Here is a 13,411-nt window from a genome sequence, read left to right on the forward strand (position 1 = left end):
AGCTCAAATGTAGCGCGTAATTTCATTAGGCCACGTTTGTAGAACATGTTTTTCTCACCATCATGCCATATTATGCCAAGACATTTGCCACAATACCTCCGCGCTCGTGTCACGTTGGTCTTGTTGTGGTAAGTTTTTCGTTGTGCCTATTTGACAACACCGAACCAAACGAACGAAAACAAACCGAGGCTTATAATTCGTATCGATCGTACTGCAGTACAGCACCAAAACCCAGGTTCTCTGAGCATTGTGATTAATATTCTTCTTCACACCGTTACACACTCTTGTATCGGGTGAAGTAATGGGTGAAGCGAGCAGAATGAAAAACTGTACGGCAGACGGCTTTCCACAGGCTTGAGGGGTGAGAAAACTGGCCAGGCTTCTACGAATCGAAGCTCATCATAAATATTCATCAACATTGTGACCGGATTTTCCGTGGCCCGGTTCAAGCTTAGGACTTTTCCCTACGCAACGCTTATCATTCGATCTTCCACTGCTCGCACCGTTCATTCCGAAGCGGCAACAAAGCTTACTTCCTTTCTCTCGCTTTCCCCACGACTCGATACCTGCTTCGGCAGGTTAAAACCATTGCCGATACGAAAGGAGGGATAAAAGTTCGCTCCAAAGAATGACTAATTAAGCTTACCCTCCAAGCGACACCACTTCAGGTGTTTTCTTTCGTAGCCGCCTGGGTGCTGGGTAAAAATATCATATTTCCCACTCCGGGGCGAAGGTGGATAGGGAAGTGGGAAATCTCATGCTAGAAGCGATTGAGCTTGGAGCAGAGATGATTTATGAAGCTTTTCCTTTCCAATGATGGATCAATGATGTTGGCGAGTGTGTGTGTGTGTGTGTGTGTTTGTGTGTTGGAAAATCAAAATGGTTCTGGAGAATCTGCTAGAATGGTGTATTTTTATTGCTTCAAACCTTTACACCAAAGGTAGTCCATCATAACACCAAAGGTAGTCATCAAAATATTTCATGTTCGGTTATTGAAAATGTTGTAAATATTCTGGTTTTATTTAAAGAAAACACAAGCTGCAATTTAAACTTTTCACTGGAAGAAACAGAAGCTTTAAAGTTGCTTTTATTTCTTATCGTTAAGCCATTCCTTACAAAACTGACTAAAGTCTGCATTCATATTTAGCTCCTGTAAGAGCGGCAACGAAAGAAAATGATGAGATCCTAGCGAAAGTTTTCCTTTCCATTTTCCACACCTTGGAAAAAGGCGATGGGGGCAAATTGTATGCTCCTTTCTCATCAGTGACACTGCGCTGGAAAATGGGTGCCACTTGCTTTTTAATAGGTTGTAGACGTGATTTACAAAAGCCCTTACTTCAATGGAAGGAGAGAATGGAGCAGAATGGTGGAGAATATCACCATTTCTGGCTGAATAAATTTTCAAGCTTAAAGCAGAAAGATTATCGCCCGACTAAGTTATAATCCAGATTAATTAGCTCTTAAACTAAGCTGTACGCACGAAATACTCGGTATGGATTTGTGATTATTTGTGTAACAATAAGAGGACAAGGAGGAAGTGAAATTAGTTCGAAAATTATATTTTAACATTTTGTAATCATACTCGCATTGGTTTCATACGGCAGAACCAGAGTTCAAATCCTATCCGATCCGTTCCCCCGTACTAAGGACTGACTATTTAACTACGTGGTAATAATAAGTCTCGTTGGACAACATAACCTAGAAAGTGGTTAACCTAAGAAAAAGGAAATCTTACTAACACCTTTGTTTGTAGTATTAGGTAATACGTGTACTTAGCATCGAATATAAAATTCCCGTTCAAAAATATTGATTTTCAATTTTTAAATTTTTAAGTGTGTATTTGCGACTATGACCAGATGTATTTCCTTCACCCTTAGTATTTGGTATTCAACAAATTTTTATTTGCTTGGTATTTGCTACCAACCTTCATTCAGAAAATGATCATGTTTAATGCTTCACAACACTTAATCTTGACAGAAAGCATCATTTGACAACGGATTGTCCGCATTGCAGACCATTTCAACGGCAAATTTCATAGCACAATTCTTTACCTGCACTAATCTATTTGTAAGATTGATGGGCTTCCAACCTCTAATGATGGATACCATTGTGCCGTTTTCACCTGCAACAGCAATATACACTAATCATGCTGTCTTGACGATGCAGAATATTGCAACGAATGAGATTTTTGTCCAAAAAATGGTGAAAGTAATGCAGAATGAACGTACCGAAAAAGCATAGTACAAGTTTGTACAAACGTAAGTGGATGGAATATGGGCAGGATGTTATAATTGAAATAAAATATAGAAATAATGTAAGCAAAGAAACAATGCCGTTTTCAACGAAAGTATCCTTTGCCATAGGATTATTCAAATTTTCGTTCCTATAAGATTAGATAAAAATATTAAAAGATTAAATGGGAATACGAACTGGCCGTCATTATAAAATAATACAAAAAAGGCTTTAAAAATAAGAAAAATAAAATGTTGGGCAGAAGAAGATTTCAAAAATATTCACTTCCTTATTCTCACAAATTATTTAATTCCACCAAGCAAATATGAAAAATTAAAACAAGTCAAATCATCAGATTTCGGTTAAAAAAGCTATTCCATTATTAGAAACATGTCACACAACACAGTACAATCAATCAAGCAAACAAACTTTTCTTAAGATTTAGGCAAAGAAAACAAACAAAAACAACCACAACAGCTTGCAACAGGAAGAGTTCAACAATTACGAAAAAAAAAATATTTACAGCAACATGTAACGACTCATGCACAACGACGTTAACCAACTACGGCAGAATGTTAGTAAGGAGCTATTTTTGTGATGAAAATTCCTATCTTTTGCAACACCCTTTTGCACGTTTAACGTTCGCCGAAATGTAGAGCTGAGGGTATGAGAAAATGTGACTTAATAAAATTGTAACCATCGGGACATTGTCGTAAGCAGATAGAAAAATTCAAAGTGACAGCTTCCGGGAAGAGGGCACAGTGCCTGTACTGGTTTTAGCGTTTTTCCTTCATTTTTCTTTTGTTTGTTTTTTTTTTTTATATATGTATATAGTAAAACCCTTGACTCGCCGTACCAAGAAGTCTCCGGAAAATGCTCGATAGGCACACTGTTTCAACAAATTTAAACGAAAAAAGCAAACACCCACTTGTGCGGATGTGCGTGATGGTGCGATAACGGGTGATGCTTGCGTTACTACGGGCGTCGATAAAATTCATAAGCGTTCATGCCAGAAGCTAAGTGAATTTTTGTCATGAAAATTTAATTAAAATCGTGCCATATTTATTCTTTCGGGTGTATGCTACAAGTAACGTTTGCTTTGTATCACGGTGAAACGTTGTGGAACCGATGCGAAAACGGATGACAGCAGATTATCTAATTTAGTGTGAGTATTATTCCACAGCAACACATTTTTTTTAGAAACATTTTACAAGCAAAGTCCAGCGACGAGTAAGGAATCCTTCATATTAGCTAATTGTGATAAAAATTGTTCATATTACTGCACCTTCGATAGCTTGAAAACTTTGCCCAACATACAGTATTACAATTTTAATGACCACTAAGCGCATGAAGTATGGGACCTACTTTTCTATAATTGGCCCGTTTCGAAAACGAAAGGGTTTAATAATTATTAGTTACCAGAGTAATCTGTTCCACAACGGACGCTACTGCACAATCTGAAACCGTTGCCTAACGGGCGAAACATCAAAATTCTCTATCTCATGCAATGTTTTTTAATGGATAAAAACCACCCCAGCACGCCACAGCCCAACAATGCTTGACTCATATTTTGGACCATGAAAACTCGCTCCAATTACCCACTCATGTACATATGAACCGCTTTACCTTTTTACGATGCACCTGCAACGAAACCGCACCCTTTCGCCACACGAACAGCAAAACATGGCGAAAGTTGTTGAACTGAGCATCTTTCTCTCGTTGTTTTCCTTTGCAAAATGGAGCTTTATAACGATTGCGCTCATTATCAGCACCAAGAGGACAGGGCCTTAGAGAAGAGGAAAACAAATCTAGGGCATATGCATGCGTTCGGGACACCATCGGGTGTACCATGTTTGTGCACCGTGATATCATGCCCAGGCATAGTTTCCGCTCGGTCTCAACCTGTCTTCAGCAGACTCCTAGACTAGGGTCTTCGACATGAAACTGGAGCGTGCGAAAAAAGTTCCCCTCGCGTGGAAAACGCCTCGGACGGCTGAAGTCAACAAGAACCGGAAGGACTACTGCTTCTCAGCTGTCACCGACAGACTGTGGACCAACTGGAGCCTTGTAATTCTGCCCCACAAGATGCACACTGCCAGGTGACGGTAGCAAAACACACAAAAGGAAACTGTGGTCCGAGCTCAGCTCTTACAGCATGGCAAGATTCTACGACTGTGTAATTAAAAGTTGTTCTGTTTTAGTTTTTCTCTTCGTTTTTTTTTGTGTGTTTTTTTGTTGCACTATGTTCTTCTGCTCACTGGCACTTGGAGGCACATTCATTATTCAGGTCAACCGGTGAAGTGAAACGAAACCTACTCATGTATTAACTGTTTTGCTGAAAGATGGTGGGACCCGTATTTGCTGTATTTGAGATGCAATTAAGCCGTACACCATTTATCCGAAAACGAAACCGAATTATTTTTCTTGAAGAAATGAAGCCTAGAAGTTCAACAAGACGAAATAAGGAGGAATCGAACTCTATATGGTGCTAGGTTGCTTGGTACAACAACTGGGTCGTATTGCCGAAAATTAAAACCAAATAATACACCTTTCACATTAGCTGAGAGACATTTACTCCTCCCAACACTGGAAATTAAAAAAAGACGCCTAAGCACCCGAAGTTTTAAATCAATTTACTAATTGCAAACGTTTGTACTTTTTAACATTGAATTGCATTTCTGGATGTGAAAGGTTTAGTCTCGTAGACACAAAACATTCAATTAGTAATCCTCCAGGGAGACAAAAACTAGTTCCATAATTCCATTAGGTCTTCGACCATCTCATACCAATTAAATCCAGCAATAACATGTGTTCTATTACGTGCCTCCACAATGGCACCCTTTACGGAGCCAACTAACAGACAATAATCTGTAATTGCTTTCAATCAAATTTAATTTCAATCCCAATGCATGTGACATTTCTCATCTCTGTGAATACGTTAAGAAATAAGCTGCAGTTATCCTGCCAACTGTAAACGAGCTGTGACAATTGGCGTTTTATAAGTGAAACACTTTTACCTATATTCTACGACAGGACAGCTTATATTGAATAAATGCTTTCATGTTTTTGATGGGTTTGTAAGAATTGCATGTTCAGACGGTAATTCAACAGCGAGATGCTTCTTTCTTTCTAATTATTTGAAATTATAAAGATGTTGTGCAGTTATTTTATAGTAAATTAACAGCATTAACTATTTGAAAATTTGATTCTCCAATAAAAAAAATTATACGAGCAAAACCCATTCAATCATTCATTTCCCAACCAAAGAGAAAGCGATTCACAAAACAAGTAAAAAAGTTGATCTTTTCCATCAATAGAAATCCCTATCCGGCTTTACGCTTTCCATTGTCTTGAAAGCACAGGTGAAGCAATTCAATTAATTCTTCCATAAAATCTAATACCACTGCGATAAATCTCAAAGCAAATTTAAAATCCACTCTCGCACGATAACCACACCTGGCAAAACTAGCGAGTTGTCTGGGCCACATTCATCCATCCTCACTCTAGCAACTAATCGTTAGCAAACCACCCGCATGAAACGACGTTTCTTTTCTCTTACTCCATTTATCCATGACGTTTTTTCCCCATGTTGGGTTTCTTTTTTCACAATTTCAAAGCAAAATACCATCTTGTGCCATCTCCTTTCAGGCTGATATTAAAGATCGTCAAGGATGTGGGAAATACAAGTTGATGCTTTCCTTTTTATTCGCTATTTTTTTTTTCGAATCTGTTTGTCCACACATCGATCCATCCACTCTATTGGAAAGCGGAAGAAAACATCACCTATCTTCCATGGTGACGTCAAACCCGCGCTACCTAGGGTCGTTCTATCGATTCTTCATTCGTCCGGTGGTATTATTTGCTCAGAAATCGAATATAAAAACGACATCGGATGGAGCAAGAGAGCCTCCAAGCGAAAACCGTAACCGGCAGTGTGTAGTGTGCATATACACATACCTATACAAAATGAAAAAAGAAAAAATACATATCAGAGCAAACAAATTGTTCAGATTGTGATGCGAATTTTTCCTTCCTCACACCGGTGGTTTGCCAAAGGCGAGAATCATACTACCCGGAAGCGGAAGTTCAAAGCCCTCACCCCGTTTGAGCTTTAGCTTCTGGATGGGTAAAAATGTCATGCATGAACGCGGTCGAGAGGGTGAGGCACACGTCTATGCACTGTATCGCATATCATCGGTCCAACCACAAGTCCGTTTTATACAAGTTTCGCAAGGCTTTCCTAGAATGGGCCTGCTCTGGTACCAAAATATAGGTCTTGCGGTTAGCGTATGGCGTTCTGTGCTAACGAATAAAAGCAAATAAAAATCTGATAGAAATTCATGAGACGGTCGTTAGATGGCCGACCGGTGCGGAAGTCCGACCAGGCCAGATCTTATCCTGAACCACCATCTCCTTAACCACAGTATCATCTTCAGATCTCTGGTATATCATGTAGAATCGAGGCGCTGCATAGCTGCACACGGTGCTACCTACTGCTATTGAGAGTTAAAAATAGATACTACTGGTAAAAGAAAAAATAGTGTTTTTATGCTGTCCGTTTTTAGAAGAGGTTTGTTAGCATATATATTTGAATATAACCCCACTAGTAAAAGGTAAATCAATGGATGTTTTATGGCTATTTTTGTTAGTTAATTTCTGTCTGTCATTATGTCTAAATTGTATATTTAGACATTTTATAAAAGGTAGGAAAAGCCTGACATAGCTACGCAAAAATTGTATTTGTCTTATATTGCTAATCTACAAGGTTTTCCGGCAAAACGTAAAAGCGCATTAATAATCAGTTAATAAGTCTAATGTGGCAAGTTTTTCCCATGACACTTATATCAAATTACAGGCATGAAATCATGCTGCCCTTCCTGAAAACTACAGTTCCTTTTTAACAACAGATTTCTCGATGCACGAAGAAATTAAGACCATACCGAATGATCTTCGCCCGAGGGTAGTTCCGGGCATTTTCATGAACAAGTATGATGATTTAGATCACACAAGCCAGTACAACACTCATGGATCATCTTCTGAGGAGGGCACTGCATTTTTCAAATTGAGGTAGCCATGTAGTGTATAGCAGCGAGACCTTCGGACTAGTACTTCATCTTCACTGATGCCCTTAGACCTCCGAAGCAATGAGATCTTCGAAGGCTGTAAGAGTCTGAATTTCCTTATCATCAAAATCATTGAACTGCTTGGCTCATCATTCAATAAAGCGTTTAGGATCTCGCTAATTTGGGTCCCTTCTCATTGTGGCGGCGTCAAAGAAGGCGCTTTTTACGACCGACCTCTCCCGCCCCAGAAGTTCCTTCGTTTTCCACAGCAACTTTTCCTGTCTCGCTGGCAGAGCATGTGTTCCTGCGGCCTTGGTTCGATGAGCTCTCTGTAGATCGGGCGTTCATACGAATGATGTTTCAACTGATACAGCGCATAACTCTGGCTCAGACAAAAGTATGTTGTTTTTTTAACAATAACAAGTATTCCTTCTTCAAAACAAAGTTGTTTACCTTTCTCCATCCCCCTTGGTATTTTCACACGGGCTTTCCCTATGGGAAGTTGTTCCCACACTGCGTCGTTTTTCACCAATGAACTAATTAAACTACCGAAGAATAACTTTTTAAAAACCAAGTGTAATTGCGACACTGCTAGTTGTCTTTCGATGCATAGACCGCTTCTGATATCTTCGTCCTTCACTATCGCCTGCACGCTTAGCGTCTCGAAGTGATGTCCTTTAAAAGCAAGGCTTCTTCCGCTAGGGTAAGCAACCGCCTCCTCTCGGTGTTAGCTTGAGAAAACTCGCGGACTCTGTGCGTGAGGACTCCAACTCTCCGGTTTCTCCTCCTCTCTCGAGCATTGGCCCTACGAAGCCTCCTGAAGCGAATCAAATCCGCCGCTGATGGAGGCTCTCGACGGCGTCTCCTTCCAGGTGGAACAGGTGGTAGTGTTCCCTCCCTGATCTTAGCTCTCCATACCCTCTGCATGTAGATTCGGCGCTCATGCCGAAGTCGCAACGTTTCGAGGGAAGGTGTTCGCCCACGTCAGACATGGTCAGACAAAAGTATGTGGCTGCGGTGACAGATTCCACGATGTGGATCACCTTCTGTGGTCCTGCGTGGAATTTGAAACCCCAAAACCCTCCTTGTTGAGCGCAGTCGAGAATGTCGGAAGACGACCGGGTACTGAAATTTGAGATGTGTTGGCTACCAGGGACCTCCCCTACATGAGGATCATCTTCCGATTCGCCAGAGACAACGGTCTTGTCCAGTGATTCCACATCCCTAGTATCCTTTCACTCCTTATTCGTAGTCCACCATTCCTTTTTTGTTAAATATTGTGTTGTCTATGTCTTAAGTGTATTTTTTGTAGTGGCACGGGTGATCCGATGACTGGGTAACAGCACGCGAGGGCGATTACAACACTACCGTTAAAGGGAGGCAGGCACTTTTTACAGTAGTTCGGGTTGTTTGGTGGGTTCAGTCTCAAGAGTAGTGAAGTCCCCTTCGCTGCTGCGGGATAGAAATTGTCGGTCATCCTTTGATTGGACGCTGACTAGATTGAGCTTCGAGTGTCATTGCTGGACTGCACCGGAGAACACTGAACGCAGGAAAATAAATGTGCTATCTTAACAATATTTGTTTGTTTGTTGCAGTTCAGACCAAACCACAAAGGTCAACAATAGAACGGCCACAACACCACTATAGCCGGAATTCGGATGCATCTAATCACCATCATTACAATAGTCACAACAATAGTCCCGAACTATCAAAACTCACAACATCCACCAATACATCATCATCATCACCGTCATCACCATCAGCATCAGCAGTACCACCGATCCACAACCGAGTTTCCCCGGAATAAGGCAAAGAATAAGGAGGAAATGCCTTAACAATAAGTTCATAAAATTTATTCAACACCAGCAGTGTTTACAATACGGCACTGTACCGTCATAATCAATTGTAAATAAACAAATGAATAACATCCATCAAATCACAATTTAAGCATCACAACTAATGTTTTTTCCTTCGGTCTGGAAACAAGCTTGGCTTGTTCCTATACTTGAGAAGGGAAATCCCTCCATTGTCTCGAACTATCGCGGTATCTCACTTTTATGTGCATTTGTCAAGGTATTTGAGTATGTCTTGCATGCCTGTATCCTTAACTTTTCTCGTAGTCTTGTCATCCCTCAACAGCACGAGTTTGTTCCTAAACGTTCCACTTCCTCCAACCTCATGTGTTTTACGTCGTTCGTGTCGACTCATCTTGATGTTGTGCCTCAAGTCGACGCTATTTACACGGATTTCAAATCCGCGTTTGACCGCGTTCCTCATGAGTTACTTCTTGAGAAATTGTCACAATTAGGGATCAACAGCATAATTGTTTCCTTGTTGCAGTCATTTCTAAGTGAGCGTACATATCGTGTTAAACTAAATGTTAATTTCTCTACTTCCTTCGGTTCTGGGGCCGGTGTTCCCCAGGGTAGTGTCTTAAGTCCTCTATTGTTCGTCCTATTCCTTAATGACATTACTTCTGTCTTGCCACAAGATAACTTTCTTTGCTATGCCGATGATGTGAAAATCTTTTTCCCAATCTCATCGGGTGCGGATTGCGTTTTCCTTCAAACTGTTCTTAACCGTTTTTCCTCTTGGTGTGCTCATAACTCTCTCACCCTTTGTCCTGTGAAGTGTCAAATCATTTCGTTTACTCGTTCCCGCACTCCTTTCCTCTATCCTTATGTGCTTGATCAGGTCCTAGTCAACCGGGTTTCGCTGGTCAAGGACTTAGGCGTATGGCTCGATAGTGGCCTTATCCTAACGTCCCACATCGACTCTAGGGTTGCTAGAGCCTGGAAAACACTGGGTATCCTGAAGCGTATTGCTCGTGACTTCTCTAATCTTCTGTGTTTGAAAACGCTGTACTGTTCGCTGGTCAGGTCATTGCTAGAGTATTGCTCAGTAATCTGGTCACCAACGGCTCGGATCCATATGGATCGAATCGAACGGGTGCAGAGGTCTTTTACCAGGTTTGCGGTTTGCAAATTCCTTGGAAGATCCACCTCCACCCTGCCCGGTTACGAGTCAAGGTGTCGGTTGCTGAGTCTTGACTCTTTCGAAGACCGTCGATCACGTTTCCAAATTCTTTTTGTCGCTTCCCTCTTGTTGAATTGCACAGATGCTCCTTCTCTGCTTGGTTCCATTCCGTTCTATGTCCCTAACCGTTCCTCTCGTATTCGTCCCCCTTTGATTATCCCTAGGCGCCGTACGTCTGCCGGTCGCAACGATCCTTTTTTGAGGGCACTGCGTTCGTTTAACTCCTCGTCTCTTGTGTTCGATTTCCATCTCTCCCTTCCATCCTTACGCTCCAGTATGCGGTCTTCCCTTTAGCATTTAACTCCCTCCCCATTTCTCTAAGTTTAGTTTTAAGTTAAATAATGTTAAGTAGAGTGTAAGAGTGTAGTGTAGCCTATTGGCAGACAACACGTTAATAAATAATAATAATAATAATAATAATAATAATAAAAATAGCAATACGGCCAGGCCGTCCCTTATGAATAAAAAAAATAATAATAATAAAAATAAAAATAATAATGTTATCCCATCGCAAATATGAAAAACACATCCCATTACAGTCCATTGACCATGCGAGTTGACGATTCATCCTTTTTTTATCCATAATTTCTAAGGCATTTCATTGCTTATTTCCTTATAAATTTATTGTCTAACACTTAATATGCCTTCAGAAAAAAGATGAAAATAAAGCCCGAAAAAACGATTCTGCCCTAATTCGCTTGTGGTATGCATTTCGATTTGGATATTCAAGGTACGATCTTCATTCTCGAAGCACCACACAAAACCCATCAACAAGCATGCTATACAAATGGATAAACACTTTCCCCATTTATTCGTTTCACCTTTTTTTGTCGTTTTCCTCCGCACGAAAATTAATTACTTGAACTAGTGGTTCACACACACTTCACCACAGAAGCGACCCACAATGAAAAACAAACGCGTTATAAGTAATTGCCACTAGCAGCAACGGTGCCACACCAATCCACGAGACGCTTTTCCTGCTGCAATCTGCGGCAAAAAAGTGCCAGGCCCTAGAGCCGAACAAAAGCTAGAACAAAAAAAAAACTTCACCAGGTTCTACCAAAACAAACGATGGTAAAGCATAATCCTTCAAAACCAAAACCACCTAACCTCCGTTCGAGTTTCCTTCTCGTCGAACCGAACTCGTACGATGCCTTCCGCGACGGGGTAATGAATGGGTTGCAACATAATCTACAATCATCCTTCTCGGTCTCGGAAACAACGGGACAGAAAGAGAGAGGGAGATCAAAACCAACCCACACACACCGCTCCTAACCGGTCACCGGCCACAGACACCAAACTACAACGTTTCATAATCATTATGTTCCCTTTGTGCAAAACGCCCATCTTCACACCGAGTCCCGGGTGAAGCCGTTCGCTTCGATGATTCGTTTTCATTTATCGTCTTGTTTATCTCGTTTTCGGGACGCCATTTTCCCTGGCGAACAATAACACGCCCGGGAACAACAACTATAATTCAGCGTTCTTGGTAATAGGACAGGGCGATTGTGGTGTGGTGGTAGAATCCTCCCAAACGAGCCATCTTTTATACATCGCAGGATTTTTCTCTCCTCAAACGGCTACGATTCTGTGGACCATCCTTTCGCCCCACGCTAGCTTATTCTATTCAATTTTTGTTTCTGTTTTTTTGTTCATGTGTACTGTGGAGTAAAATGGAGAATCTGATGGTGCTTTATTACATGTATGTGCTTGTGTCTTTCAGTGTGTGTGTGCTTCTCTCGATCATTCTCCACACAAATCCATACATCCCAACCCCCCATTGTAACGTTGTAATGCCGAACGAAAGACATTTGTTAGCGCGCCGGGTTCCGCTCGACGACAGCGGAACACGGCGACAAAATGCCACTTTTAAGCCCACGTCGCAGCACCGTATGTGACAAGCATCTCATAATGATTTCCGTGCTTTCGCTCCAAAATCTCTCTTCGTTCGTCTGGTACGCCTGGTTAACACGCTGGTAAATGAGGTATTACAGAATGTTACTCCGGTAAGCGCCAAAACACTCCCGCTGCCAGCGCTGGTCTGATCTTTTCCCATCAAACAGCATCAATTTCCCCCCCCTCACACGCCGGCCCGGTACGGTGCGAAAAAGCGCTGTGTTATTTGTTTCGAGCGTGCTACGGAACGGATCACCTTCACGTATCTTTTATTTATTTTTGTCTTGTGTTTGTCTTGTTTTGCTCAAAAACTGTGCACGCCGTGCGAGGATGGACGAGAATGGGTTTGACAAGGATTAAGAGAAATGTTTCCAGAATGGTCGCACCTCGTCATGGTGTCAACAGGATTGGAGAATTCGTTTTGCGCACGATTTGCCTGCCGCTTCAGCGCAACGTTCAAAAGGAAAGAAAATTCTTGCAGAGAAATGATTTTCTTTGGAAAAAACATATGACATTTACATACATTATTTGGAGTTACGTTCATTTTGTTTGAAAATATTGGTAGATCAATAAAATTGCTTGATGGAATGATTATATTTAATAACATATACTAAACAATGTGTTCTGTAACTTCCGTAACTGCCTTGGTTTTAGTGTCTTTTTTCATTTATTTATGGAGTATTCAGTCTTCCAAACTTAATCCACCTCTCTGTCTCAACAATGGTTCCTTTAGCAGTATGATGATAACTTTTCCACGGCTTTTTTGATAAAAAACTACTTTTCTGTTATGTTTCAGCTCGGTCCCGACGATCACTTGCTTTATTGGCAATACAATGATTGAACAAGCAAGATAATCAAAATAATTGGTTCTATGATAGAATTATTTTGAAAAGTATACTGATCAGTGTTGAGGGCAGTTAGAAGTCTTTATATCGACGATTTCCGCATTAGCAAAAGGATATTTGAGCTGCCCCGTCAGCCACATACAACAGATTAGTGATAGTCACTAGAGGTATGTCACTTTTGACTTCACTTAGGTTATTTGAATCACCAACACTTCATTTGTGTTGGTTCACCCTTAGCTGTCTTCGCCAAATCAATTAATGAAGCTTTAGATTTTAAACTGTATGTATCAAATCATAGGCTTAACAACCTCTAAGGTCCATTGAATGGTTTACTAGACT

The 13,411-nt window shown here is 41.0% G+C and overlaps 2 protein-coding genes across 2 annotated transcripts in view; one reads left to right on the forward strand and one right to left on the reverse strand.

Annotated features, from left to right (window-relative positions):
* Positions 1-13,411, reverse strand: part of LOC126556462 (splicing factor 3B subunit 5) — a 334,510-nt gene that overhangs the window by 284,060 nt on the left and 37,039 nt on the right. The gene's annotated exons all lie outside the window — the stretch shown is intronic.
* Positions 8,702-13,411, forward strand: part of LOC126556255 (39S ribosomal protein L15, mitochondrial) — a 416,466-nt gene continuing 411,756 nt past the window's right edge. Inside the window, exon 1 of the mRNA XM_050211482.1 lies at positions 8,702-8,717. The gene's annotated coding sequence lies outside the window, so the exon portion shown is untranslated. The remainder of the gene's footprint in view (positions 8,718-13,411) is intronic.

This window comes from Anopheles maculipalpis, chromosome 2RL, assembly GCF_943734695.1.
Source record: "Anopheles maculipalpis chromosome 2RL, idAnoMacuDA_375_x, whole genome shotgun sequence".
Classification (NCBI taxonomy): Eukaryota; Metazoa; Arthropoda; class Insecta; order Diptera; family Culicidae; genus Anopheles; species Anopheles maculipalpis.